The 12,060-nt window shown below is 47.6% G+C and overlaps 1 protein-coding gene and 1 long non-coding RNA gene across 3 annotated transcripts in view; one reads left to right on the top strand and one right to left on the bottom strand.

The window, feature by feature from the left end:
- LOC139760589 (uncharacterized) overlaps positions 1-12,060 on the top strand; it is a 307,108-nt gene that overhangs the window by 119,424 nt on the left and 175,624 nt on the right. The window lies entirely within an intron of this gene.
- Positions 7,607-12,060, bottom strand: part of LOC139760593 (uncharacterized) — a 99,256-nt gene continuing 94,802 nt past the window's right edge. The window contains exon 3 of the long non-coding RNA XR_011715368.1: positions 7,607-8,106. This is a non-coding gene — a long non-coding RNA (uncharacterized lncRNA). The remainder of the gene's footprint in view (positions 8,107-12,060) is intronic.

Consider the following 12,060-nt stretch of genomic DNA (forward strand, 5'->3'; position numbering starts at 1 on the left):
ATCATCTCTTGCTTAAAGTATATGTCAGGATTACGTGTGAATGTATCGCGTAAATTTTTGCGAATGATATCAAGTATTTCTTATTTTGCTTTACGTATTACTAATCATTTCAGGATTAAACTTCTATATTTCTGATGTTTACGAAGGATAATCCCATCAGAGTGGCATGGACTGCGTGTGACGTCGTTCCCATCAAGGCGTTGGTGAAGGAATGAGAATTTCTCGCGGTAAGCCAAGTCCCTCCTTACGGCCTCGGTAGCTGAAGGGATGAGGACGGCCAGTCTGTCCAGGGAGAGACGAGTGTAGCGGACGTGGCCGTTGCATCCTGCGGAGAACAGCTGGTCTTGTGGACGTAGTCGCTACAGCTGGTCAAACCTGCGACAGACGTCGCTGACGACGGCGGGTGTTCCCAACGTTTGAAATCAACCATTCGGAGGGCGACGGATGTTGCTGAACATGTCTGGTGTTTTCAACACATAGACTCACCTTCAAGAAGGGGTAGAGGGTGTTGTAGTCATACCCAGCTGTTCAAGAAGACACCCCAGAGCTCTGGACTTGTGAACTACACGTGCTCAGGAGTTCCACGGGAGGGAAATGGAGATCTTGGAATTACTGTTACAGTGGAGTTTTCTTCTCTACGAAAGAAATTCCTTCACCAGATATCAGAGGCCCGTAAAAAGCGCGACAAGGAGGACAAAGGAATTCAAAATACGTCTTCCCTTCAAATTATGATAATTCTTTCCCTTTTACAGTCTAATTCATGGCTATTCCTTGCAAATGAACGGAATGAAACACCTGAACCGAAGCACTTAAATCCGACAGCGTCTCTGTGAATCTCTGGGCTTGGGTTCGAATCCTGGTCTAGGGAGAAGGTTCGCAGCCTAACATGCTATTCATCCACTCCCTATGGCCTTAGTCAAAGCTTTTGAGTACCAGGAGAGATGCCGCCCCACTGGGTAAAGCGAACCAAACACGTCCACTGGAGACTCGAGGAGGACCGAAGTGTCGGAGACAAGGGCCTCAAATGAATTCCTGGATTCCGAAGTGGCCTCTCCTGCCCAACCAGAACCTTCTGCTGGTCGGGACAGGCAGAGAGAACGGGCCGTGCCGGATGGAGACCTGCTGGTGAAGCTGTAAACAACAAAAAACCCTAGTCGGGGGTCACCTGTCTCCATGATGACGTAGTACTTGATTAACGAATCGTTCAAAAGGAGGAACATTCCTACCGTCCTTCACGAGACCAGAACAATACACAAGGTCTTGGCAACTTCTAATAATGTCACCCGCCCCCCCCTCTATATCATACCTCCTCTCTCTCAATCTCTATGTCGCTCACCTCAAAACACTCTCTCTCTCTCTCTCTCTCTCTCTCTCTCTCTCTCTCTCTCTCTCTCTCTCTCTCTCTCTCTCTCTCTCACACATCACTGCATTCAACACCCTCCCTCTCCGTTACATTCAGATTTAATTCTCTCCCCTCTCACGCACCTGACTCTCGCTCTCTCCTACACTTAACACTCTCACCCTCTCCTCATGTTTCTCTAAGCTTCTCCTCCCTCATCGTCGTCCTGACACTCCTCCCCGCCAAACCAGTTCTTTGGGCCCTCCTATCATTCACCCAGACTTCCCTATCCTTCTCTCCTCCTCCCCCAGCGTTCCGTGGGCCTCACCCTGCGCTCCGTGTTCCGTGTGCCTCACCCTGCGCTCCTGTGTTCCGTGTGCCTCGCTCTGCGCTCCCTGGGCCTCATCCAACGACCCCCCATCACCCCCTTCCCCCAATTCCGTCCTCTCCTCCATCATCCATCCCGGGACGGGACAATCCCCGGCCTATTTCCCCTTGATGCACAAATCCCATGGAGGGAGAGTGGAGGTTGGGGATCCCGCCTCACTGTGGCCACATACATCATGAACGACAGAAACCTTGAAAATACCGTTAGAGGGTTAACAATGTTCAGGCGTGTGTGTGTGTGTGTGTGTGTGTGTGTGTGTGTGTGTGTGTGTGTGTTATCAAAGACAGGCTACGAGGTTCAACAGAACTCTAATGATAAATCAATGTGACTTGGCTCCTTCAAATCCCTTTATTTATCTCTCGTCCCTTAACTCTCCTCCTATACACTCAATCGAATGTCGATTCTCGAAGCTCACCGCTCTGTATATTCAACGAGAAAGGTACTAATGCTTTTTAGCAGGGAGGAGGGGAAATTAACATTCAGTATCAGGCAGTGAAAAACTTATATGACATGAATTACTGATTACCAGACGGGATCTACCAGCGCGATACAGACGCAGGCTGGTGACGTGCTTGCAGTCACTCGGGGAATGCAATATAAATTTCATGACAGCAGCCGAGGGAAAAATGGCAAAATAACACGTTTAAATTAAACGTATGTTCGGACGTCATATGCTCTCCCGGGAGAGAGAGAGAGAGAGAGAGAGAGAGAGAGAGAGAGAGAGAGAGAGAGAGAGAGAGAGAGAGAGAGAGAGAAAGAATGTCGGCGTTCAGGAAGGGTATTGAGTCTCACTCAAACGACAGGTTCCCAGTTGAAGGGAGATCCTCCTACCCCGCTCCCACACTGGGCTCTGGAACCGAGGGAACCACATCGACAGGAACTTTATTCGCGGGGAGAACCTTCGTCAGACGCGGCGACGCGAATCAGCGTGAATGAATATAACATAAAACCCCAACCATCTTCCACGCTTGGTTTTACAAACACGACCCTTTGCCCGATCCCACCCGATGGCGTTAACACCGGAAGATCGACTTGGCTACCGGTGTTCGCCTCTTGTTGCCCAGGAATAATACAACACTGGGAGCCGATGCTGTCGTCGCTCAACAACGAATGACGATTATTTATAAGAGAGAGAGAGAGAGAGAGAGAGAGAGAGAGAGAGAGAGAGAGAGAGAGAGAGAGAGAGAGAGAGAGAGAGAGAGGCGGACAGGAGGACACGTGGCAATCATGAGCTTATAGATTACCAACACTTGGGAACCAAACGGACGGAAGATACTGACGGGAAGTGAAGTGTTACGTCGGGGCACTGATCGCGGGCGCTGTTGCTCACACCAACTGGTGTCGGGCCTACTATACTTAAGACGAATAATCCATAAATGATCCAATTCACGCCAGGTATCCAGTCACTGCCCAGCTCTTAAAGGGAAGGAAGAACAGCTGGGTTGGCCATGAACAGCATGCATGCCCCTTCCAATACGCTGACACAGACTCATGTACTACATGGGATGCGTCGCTGACCACTAGGTACGACGGCCTGGTCTCTGACCAGACCCTTATACTAGCTCCAGCTGTTTGCGGTAACGAGTCAGTGTTCCTTTGCTAAAGACACCAGACAACGCGACTGCCGGAAGCGACCTTGAGGAGGAGGAGGAGGAGGAGGAGGAAGAGGAGCGAGGCAACGTATTCATGGGCAGACACAAGTTCTTGTACACGGCGGAAGTTCCCGCCACTCCCACAAGCTCGACTTAGCCGATTAACAAACATTGATACAAGCCAAGACTGGAGTTGAGAAACTACCTCAGTAAGTAAGTGCAAGACACACACTTAGGCCCGAGGATACGATCTCTCTCTCTCTTGCATACTAAACTAATGTGTTTATGAATTCGTAGCGTCTCTTGCTTCTGTTTACGGTGTCTGATTACACAAGAATATTTTACCTGGAATTTCAAGAAACAACCCTGAGAGGTAAGGCCCTCATGGGAATAACAGTTAAGACCCCCTGAGGGAGAGACCGAGAGGTAAGCTCCCAGAGAATAAAAGTCTTGAAGAGACAGAGAAAAAAAAACGGCTTCACCCTGGCCTGTGGTCATACAGAAACTTCACAACAATAACTGGTGAATGAATGCACGACTGCATAAAAGAGTTGTGTCTTCTGTCCAAGATTCAGGTCCTTCAAATCAACTCATGCTTGTCGCAGTGTCAGTAAGAAACAGTCAACGCTGCCTTACTCCAAGAACGGACTCTCAAAGAACTCTATCAAGAGAAGCCGAGTTCGGTGGACGCTCGCCCAGTGGACCAGTTCGATGATTTGGCCCCCTGACACAGAGGGACTGTCACAGGACCTCGTAACTGCTTTGACTGGCCCTGTGGAATGGGTTGTGACCGGCGATTACTGGAGCTGGTGTAACTACCTCGGTGGAAGCCAGCGAGGACGAAGGTACATTGATCTACTCCAGTCAATGAGAGAGAGAGAGAGAGAGAGAGAGAGAGAGAGAGAGAGAGAGAGAGAGAGAGAGAGAGAGAGAGAGAGAGAGAGAGAGAGAGAGGATCTGAGATGGATGATCAGAAGCCCCACACCTGGAGGGGGTCACACATACACACGGCATGTGTCTATCGTCGATGGGAGACGAGTCTTGACCTTCTGCCAGGCTGAACTACCTGGGGATCTCTCTATATCTCCCTCCTCGCCAGCCACTCAGTCGGCCTGATCAGCAGGCTGCCAGGAAGGGGACGTTCTACCTAGGTTCTTCTCCCTACTATTGACCAAGAGACACCCACACACTCCACGACCAACCCCACCCTCCCACCCTCTCCTCCCCGTTGATTCTCCCCAACTCCGACGACCTTGGTCCTCGGGAGCACTCGTCAGGCAGATGTGATGTGCCTTCAAAGACTGACTTTGATCCAGGCAGCTGGATGTGTAAGTTCGATTCCGTTCACCACTTCGATACGACGGTGTTCTGAGGTGAAGCGTTTTGATGGAGGTGCTCTGATCGAGTTAGTGGAGGTCTTCAGGTCGAATTGGTAATGGTTCTGGGGTCGAACCAGTGGTGGTCCTGGGGATGAATTAGTGGATGTCCTGGGGTCGAACTAGTGAAGGTCCTGGGGTCGAACTAGTGAAGGTACTGAGGTCGAACTACTGACGGTCCTCATGTCGAATTTAGTGGAGGTCGTCGGGCCGAACGAGCGGCGGTTCTTTAGTCGAACTGATGAAGGTCATCAGGTCGAAATACTGTGGGTTCTCAGGTCCAACTCCTCAACACAAAAAGATATCTCCTTAACAGCCGGCTAGACTGTAGGATTTCTCTACTGCCACGGCAGACATGAGGGCGAGGAAGACACGGCTGGGGCAGCTGCAGCAGGCGATGCATGGAGGCCACGACACGCGACACCAGCAGCTGTGGTGTAAGTATGGGCGTCAGAGGTTTACCGAAGAGTATATGTGCACCATGCTGCCCAGCACCGTGGGAAGGTTTAGAGAAACGTGAGCATGCATGGCTTATGGCACGAACGTGTAAACACGCACACATGCACATTTGCACGCTGGCACACGAACGCACACACGACACTGAAGAATTTAAAAGCCTGTGCGACAGTGATGCAAGGATGGGGGATAGCGACCCACCAGTGCGAAGTTTCCTCCTTTGATGTAGAATTAAGGAAATTGCACACACACACACACACACACACACACACACACACACACACGATGAGATAGATCCGCCACGAGTAAAGCTCCCCTTTCAGTACGAATACATCATTACTCAGGATGGGTATGGCAGACCCAGCCGTCATCCTTCCATTGGAATCTCTTCCTCGTCTCTCCAGAGCCTCTATATGCCACTACCTTACATTCCGATCCCCTTCTTCGCTAAATTGGTCCTCTCCCTTTACGTCTCCAGCCATTGTTCTGTCTATGTCTGTCACACGACTCAGTAAGGTAACCCAGTTCTAAAATCACTTTCCCTCGTTGGTTCTACAGTTCCCTACACTCCAGCGTGAAGCCAGGTCCTGTCCAGGGGCTGTCCTCACGGAGGGGAAAAACAAGAGAGTAAATTCTGAGTCGAGCAGCCGGGGTTGGCCTGGTGTAATCCAGTTGAGCCCGGCAGGAGGCAGCAGTGCACGCGTTCGTTATGCAGGATCCCTGTAGATCCTGGGATGAAGCACCGTGGCACGGGGTCCCCTTAGCCCTGACACCAGGCCCTGGACTTGACCCCTAGACCTGGGGCCCCTGGTCTTTGCCCCTAACTCTGACCCTCCAGTTCTGGCACATGGTCCTCTCCCCAGTCCTTACTCTTGGCTCGGCACTAATCCCAATAACAGCTAGCACTACCCCACTCTCGTAACTGAAAAAAAAATTACAACATTATAATTCGTCTTTCTGTCGTCTTAACCTGCATAAACCCGCGCGACAGAACACTCTCCCTGTGTTCGCCGTGTCGGAAACCTCATGACCCTGCTCGACAAGCAGGTGGGTAGGACGACGCTCGCGTTCGTCTACATAATCCATTGCCAAATCCACCACAGACGCGAATGAGTATTTCCACCACCCCCACCGTCCCTCCTGCTACACCTCCTTCCCATCGCACGTCCTGCCGGCACTCGAGCCCCTTCATTCATCATTATGGGGTTCCGGTCTGGGGCGGGAGGGAGCGGCAACGAAGCCCTGGAGTTGCCTCAAGCTGGAGTGGTCACATCGCTGGCATCTCTACCCGTGTCCGGGGTGATGGCACTCTCGGGCTTGAGGAGGCGATCAGATCCAACAGCTTCCTCGTGGACTGACTACACACGTGTCCACAAGGGGTTTCCAAGTGCACCGAGGAGGATCATAAGATAGTCAACCCCTTTAAACACGACGGTACAACTTTAGAAAAGACGGTACAACCCTTCACCAACCTTCCCGCCAACCTCCCCCTGCCCCTTTAACCTCTCTCGCTCTGCTGTTACCATCGTTTTGAAACCAAGTGGACAAAAGAGAGAAAGAGAGAGAGAGAGAGAGAGAGAGAGAGAGAGAGAGAGAGAGAGAGAGAGAGAGAGAGAGAGAGAGAGAGCACTACAAAAAGGCTTCTTCTTGTACACATAAACCGAGTTATTTTTTATTCGACAAGATCATCCTCACACACACACTCCCTTTCCTCGTGTTATCATGGGTTGATCCAGCATCTCAAGTCTTCTTGGGATCAATATTTCTCTTTATCTTCCTTCGTAACTGAATCATTTTTTTTTCTTAACCCTTAACATCTTCAGGTCGACGATGCGACCCTTGAGCGCGAAGTTACGACCATTCAAAACAACGGTGCGAACTCTCTGAGCACGATGGCACGTACCGTGATGATAAGACACAGAGGGAGGGACGATCCTCGAGCCTGATATGGTAAGAAAGACTCGAAGCTCGTACTGTTAATAAGAGGATGACACACAGACACACACACACACACACACACACACACACACAATAATAATAATAATAAAGATGATCTTATCTCTTTAAGATAGAACGGATGATCTAATCCGTCACCTGCGAAAGAATAAGAAGGGAATCATCCTCCTTCGCTCATTCGCTAATCGGATTAGAATCCCTGCTGTACGATCTGAATCCTTTTTTTTTTTTTGAATGCTCCTCCGACACCTTTATGGTACACGATTCCCGGGGAATCGTCTGTGATGGACGCATTCTATCCCTGCCCTGTCTTAGGACATATTGTAGGCTATTCCCCGAATGGCACTACAATCCGGGGCCAGGATCCCCAACAGGAAAGAAGATAAAGATGATAAACGCCTTCAAACCCGTGGATTAACTGACGCTACATCCAAGGACCATTGAAGGGTACACAGCGTGGGGGAAGTGGTGGAGGCGAGTATAGAGCGCATGGCGGGAACATCACATCGACAGAGGAGGCGTCCTAGGTGCTCAGAACACAGAGTTTCCAGACTCCTAACACAACACGTTAATGAGACGAAAAAGGGGGAAAAATAAAGAAGAGGAAGACCTAAAGAAAACATCGAAACTGGGCAAGTCTAGAGCGCTCGTTCCTCAACAGGTGCTACAGAGAGGAAACCACAGGTCGAGGGGAGGCAACACCTGTTGAGGCTATCCCTGCGAGAGGCATCCCTGGAAGCCTATGGTGTAACCCGCGCCATCCAGACGACCCACCCGCGCGGACCCCCCAGCCCGGGTTCGTGATGGATTGTGACCAGAACCCGCAACACCCGCCGCTTGCGGGTCAGCTTGATGGAGTCGTTCCGGAGATGGAGGACGAACCAGAGGGGAATACAAGAGACCTCGGGGAAAGTTGAGTTCCTTACCTTCACAGTCCACGGAGCAGAGAGGTCGAGAGGGGCTTCCTCGTGTGATGCCTTCCCTCCGTCGTCGCGCATTCTGATGGAGTGAGGATGTATACATGAGCACAATTCATACAGGATATAGGCTAGAGATTCATCTGATCCTTGGTAAATTCATGAATATATCATACATGGAAGGGTAAACATACATACACACGTACCAACGTTCGAACGAGCGGTCTCTCGTGTTGTGTGCGTGTGCGCGTGTGCTTGTGTGCTTCGGGCCGAGACGCAGTGAGGGTCAGAAGCTGAAAATGAGTTTATGAGGCAACGTGTGAGTCAGCAGTAGAGGCGCGATTACCGGAACGACCTGCCTGTACGACCTGTGACATTGCCGGGGTCGTGGAATCGTGCATGTCCCGGGTCGTAGGACGGTATGGATTTTACTGCTCTCTCTCTCTCTCTCTCTCTCTCTCTCTCTCTCTCTCTCTCTCTCTCTCTCTCTCTCTCTCTCTCTCTCTCTCACTTCTCCCACATCGCCTTTCCTCTCTTTTTAACCGAGACGACACGGTCGCCCGTTCTGAATGCCCGAATCAAGGCCATCTCATTAACACCTCTGCACACACCCCTAGCCAACACCAGATCTATCGCCCGGCTTCTAAGTAAGGATGAACTGCGGAGTGTACGCCGAGGCCAGGGTTCGACCCAAGGCGGCCAAATGGGTGGTGCATCACGGCTAATAAGGCTGACCGCTAAACCACGGAGGTTCTGCTTCGCCATGACGTCTAGGTCACAACAACACAGTATCTCGTCATGAAACACCAGGTCTCCCCGTTAATCTTTCCTTCCCATGTACTGCCATGTCTCTCTCACTCACTCCCTATCTCTCACCTTCTCCCTCCCTCTCATTCCATTTTCCCTACTACTCCTTCCCTCTCTTCACTCCCACACCCAGACGCATATCTACAAACTAGCTTCACTGTTCATTAATAAAGTTACGAATCCGCACCGGACGTAACAAGTGTGGCAAGAGTCTATGAGGCCATTAAGCAGTCGAGCATTATAATAAGCCTCACCAATCTGATGCGATATCAGTGAGGTCATTAAACAATTCTGAATCGTAAATGCTCGAATTATACATACAATAACGCTCCCGTGGTGCGCGAGGTATAATATCTAAACACATAAATCCCTTTGGGTTTACAGTGTTATCGTAAACTAAACGGGGATTATAAGGCCCCCCCGGCGCGGATTTTCATTAATATTCCCTGACCTAATCAGGGATGGGATCGAAAATTATTCTACGCACCAGATAACATGAGAAAATATATATATGAATAGATAAAACAAAAAGTAGTTTTTGCCTGCAAACCATAAGGAACAAGACAGTTTATTACACATTCTATATGTCAACAGGGTTTGAAAAGAAAATGAGGTACATGAAGCAGAGCATTTCCTATAACTTTGACGGTTATAATCATATTTTTTCTATATATAAAAAGAGGGTGAGTTTGAATACCTTTGAAATGTTAAACACAAGCATTACGATGAAGCGAAGGCAGGGAACGAAGGAAATCCGATCCCGCGTAAAGATAGTCAGCTACACATCTTGGAACTGGACACCCTGTAGCAAGGTAACACAAGAAGACCTAATGCTATGTTCAAATCTATTTCCGCTCAACGGAACGACGACACCTCTTGAGTACGACGGTATGACCAATGATTGTATGACTGCCTGACCTTTGACCTAAGCCTTACAGAAGGGTCAGGTCAACAAAGGTCAGGCCATCGTATCCAAGAATAGCACCGTCTTGCCTCAAGGGTTGTGCCACCGTGTTCAAAATGTCGTACAGCAGCGATTCGAGGATGTGACGTTATACCCCAAATTTCGTTCTCATCTTCGTGTTCATATATGGGTCACGACTCACTATATGCCACTATACCCAAAGGGTCGTAACGCAGTGTTCATCAAAAGGTGTCACATACGACCATACAAAAAGAGTCGTAACGTAGTGTTCATCAAAAGGTGTCACATACGTCCATACCCAAGGGTCGTAACTTAGCGCTCAAAAGGTGTCGCATAAGACCACACCCAAGGGTCGTAACGCAGTGTTTTTTTAACAGGTGTTACATACGACCACACCCACAGGACGTACCGTAAAGCAATAATGGTGTCACAAACATACGAAAGGGGAGCGTAATCGTGTTCAAAAGGGGGGGTCACATACCCATCCTTTTGCCCCCAAAGGACCGCACTGACGTTCGGAAGAGGTCAATAGTTCACCGCTGATGGCGACAGGGTGTCGTAACTCAATTCTCTTATCTGGGCCCAGCAGAGTAGCGGGCTGGGAGTATATCAATGGTAAATGTTAGAGACGACGGCGATAAAGCCACGACCAACGATTATGCCGGGGAGATACGGGAGCACACCCGGATTTAATGACAAGTGGGAGAGGCAAGAACGAGGTAGGAAGAAGAAGAATAAGGAGAGAGAGAGAGAGAGAGAGAGAGAGAGAGAGAGAGAGAGAGAGAGAGAGAGAGAGAGAGAGAGAGAGAGAGAGAATATACGCACAAGTGGGGTAATTAAACGAGTCTAATAATATCAAAATGTAATCAATTCTAACCACATAACTCCAGGCCCCCTTTTTTTCAACATTATAAGCTTAACCCATCTCTCTGTGTCTCTCTCTCTGGAGTCACACACTGCAACTTCAGTATCTACTTGAATGTTGACTGGCTTTACACCGATGGTGTTAAATACATTACCAAGAAATTTTACTTATACGAATGATAAAAAACAGACAACTTTGCTTTACACTGAAGTGCAATTCCAATTATCCATCGTAAGTTATTCTAAATATAACATTGTAGATATATGTTGTATAAAGTTCTTGCCTAACGGGAAGAACTATTTAAAAATAATCAACCAGGTTGTGGTGGATACGTTTTAAATGTTCAGCCTAAACTAATTAATGGGAAAGTGTAAGAATAATTATAAAATATATCACCTTTGTCACAAAGCTGAAATAATGATATAAAATCTTTTTAACTTTCCCATAAACTACCAAAAGGTAAATGAATATAAAATATTAATAAATTTTCAATAAGTTTGTACTCTTGAAAAAATATTGACTGAAAAATTTCATTTACAAATGTAATTATGTACTGTAGCTTATTTCATGATAAATTTTCTTTAGTTACGCCTAAAGAAAACGAATTGAACATGGTGGACTAAACAGAATTCAGTGATTCCCACAACTGTAGGGTGGAAAACGGAGGGAGACTATACTAAACGACAGATAAAGTTTTCTGTCTCAGAATTTCAACTTTACTGGACAAGACGTAATTCGTTAAGCAATGATATACCAGGAAAAATTCCCTAAAATGGTCCCAATAATCTAACACCATAAAAACACTAGAATGACGAGAACCTCCAAAACGTATGGAGGCCAAAGCGAGGAAGTTCGTCTATGCTCAACACTTATTTTTCTTGTATTCATCTAGCCTTAATTCAAAAGCTTCTTACGTGTTATCATTTATGTTTTGATTTAAATTTGTCTTCGTTTTTCTTAATTCTTTCTTCACCCAAGTTTAGCTGTTTATTTTTTTCTGAATCTAATATTTTTCTGATGCAAATCTTGTTTCGAGTTCTCTTTCTAGGTTGCTATTTCTACTACTGTATTTTCTTTTGTCCCCCCCCCTCCCTCGTACTTTCCATTTTCTTTTTACGTACTACTCTCGTTCATTTTATCAATTAACAATAAATTCTCAGCTCCTATGGGCATGAGCGTCTGAACAAAACATTCTAAATATACATTAGTACACACTGGCTTATGAAATACATTAGTAATACGTAAAGATAAGCAAACCGGCCACTCGTAATTTGTGTGCCAGTTTCTTAGGCCTGATCACTGTAGTCATCCACTTGACAATATCACTTGATTTACTCATACCATTTACAGAGGAAATTATGTGTGTACATGGAATACAGCCATAGCATTGCATTAATATATATATATATATATATATATATATATATATATATATATAT

Source organism: Panulirus ornatus, chromosome 37, assembly GCF_036320965.1.
Source record: "Panulirus ornatus isolate Po-2019 chromosome 37, ASM3632096v1, whole genome shotgun sequence".
Lineage (NCBI taxonomy): Eukaryota > Metazoa > Arthropoda > Malacostraca > Decapoda > Palinuridae > Panulirus > Panulirus ornatus.